Raw genomic sequence first — 2,221 nt, 5'->3', positions numbered from 1 at the left:
ACACATATGCCACATTTTATTTACTTACTTACCCATAAAAAATGCTTGGTTTGCTTTCACTCCTTGGCTATTTTAGTGCTGCTGTGAACGTGGTATTCAGATACCTCTTTAAAATCCTGCTTTCAATGCTTTTGGCTATATGTCCAAAAGTAGAATTGCTGGATCATATAATACCTATTATTAATTTTTTGAGTAACCTCCATACTGTTTTCCAGAATGGGTGCACCATTTTTTATTTCCATCAAAAGGATACAAGTGTCACAATTTCTCCACAAGCTCACCAACAACTGTTATTTTCTATGTATTCCTTTTGTTTATGTTTTGTTTTTCTTGCAGCTATTCTAATGGGTGAGATGTTAGCCTCATTGTGGCTTTAATTTGCATTTTCATATTGATTAGTAACATTGAACATCTTTTCATACGCCTGTAGGCCATTTGTATTTCCTCTTTGGAGAAATGGCTATTTAAGTTTTTTTTCTTATTTAAAAAATACAGAATACTTCATGAATTTGTGTGGCACCTTTGCATGTGGACTGTGCTAATCTTCTCTCTATGTATCCAGTTTTAGTATATGGGCTGCCAAAGCAAGCCCCCAAGTTGTTGATTCTTAATGAGACTTTTCAGTGCTGAATCTTTCTCTTCTCAAAAATCCTCCCCCTATCCATCTACACTCAATACTTTTCCCTATTAAAAATACAGAAAGAAATTTGTTTATATCATAAAATTTATGTTTGCCCATGTTCAATTTATCAGTCCTATTCATTGCTTGATCACTTAGTCTTTGAGTTTTTGGTTTTGTTTTGCCTTATGCTTGTTCATGTCCCTAGGTTTAGGGGATTTTAAGATCCGGCTTAACTCTGCCACCTTAAATGGCCTGATGCAGGTTAATATGAGTTAGGAGCAATATTTCAACCTGGCATCTAAATGATTCTTTTTTTTTTTCATTTTAATCGTAAGTTCTTAATTTTCTCAGCATTGATGTAAAAATCATTTATACTTGCACTGCCAGCAACATAAATCATTAACACTCCAAAAAATAGTAAACAACCTTGAATCAATATCATTTTCTTCTATGAGACACTATGGAAATGAAAGAATACAGTTTTTCATTGATCAGAAGTCTCATAAACATTTAGCCTGGGCCTCATCTCTTTACAGTACTTACTTTGCTCCAACTACACAAGTCTTCTTTATGGTTTTAGGACAAGTCAAGGTCCTTTCTTCCTTGAAGAACTTTGCACATCTTGTTCTTTTTCATCAGTTAGGTCTTAGCTCAGTGCCATCACCTCAGAAAGACTTTTCCTACACCTAACTCAAGGGCGTTGCTCCTCGCGGTCACTTTGTATCACTTTATCTACTCAGTATGAATCACTTTTTGAAATGATCTCATTATTTACTTGTATGCTTGTTTATTGTCAGCTACCCCCTGCCCTCATTCAAATGTATGCCCCGTGACTGAAGACGTTTGTTTCACTTATTGACCTCTATATTGTCAGTGCATGAAACCGTGCCTGGGCCATAGTTTACTGACTGCTAGTATAGGCCATGTGTTCTCAACTATGGTATCAAAGCACACTTGGATGTTGATTCAGTTGCAAGTGTTCACCAAAATGTCTCTTAAAAATAATAAAGAACCAGAGATAAAGTTGAATTTACTTCTAAAATATATAAATAAGATAAAAATTCAGAGCAAATGCCAGATTTTCTTTATAGTATTATGACTGTTATTCACTTTGAAGTTTCACTGAGGAGAGGAATATTAGCCTTAATGATAATGTATATTGGTGGAAAGCCATGTTTGATATAATCTTTAATGTAGAGTAGTAGTTCCCACACTGTGCATCAGAATCACCAATGAGTGCTTGATTATACCTGCAGAATACTGATCCCGTAAGTTTGTGATACACCTGAGGATCCAGTTCCTCATGATTCTAATTCTGGAGGGTAGATGTTAAAATATAAAGAGGAGACTCTACCAGCTGAGATGCATATTAAGATGTAATTGAGGTGACATGGGTAAGAAATAAAGGCCTGCTTGTGGCGTGGTTTGTGGAAATGGGAAGCAGTACATGAAGGAGAGGGAATTATCCAGAATTGTAGCATAAATAGTAATTAAATATCTATTGGGTATACAGATAAGGAAAAGTAGGAACCATATGACCTTGTTATCTGAGGAAACTAGGTGAATAATAAATTCATTAATTGGAATAAGGTATTTGAG

This window comes from Mandrillus leucophaeus, unplaced genomic scaffold (genome assembly GCF_000951045.1).
Source record: "Mandrillus leucophaeus isolate KB7577 unplaced genomic scaffold, Mleu.le_1.0 Scaffold717, whole genome shotgun sequence".
Classification (NCBI taxonomy): Eukaryota; Metazoa; Chordata; class Mammalia; order Primates; family Cercopithecidae; genus Mandrillus; species Mandrillus leucophaeus.
Note: the sequence above shows the minus strand (reverse complement) of the source record.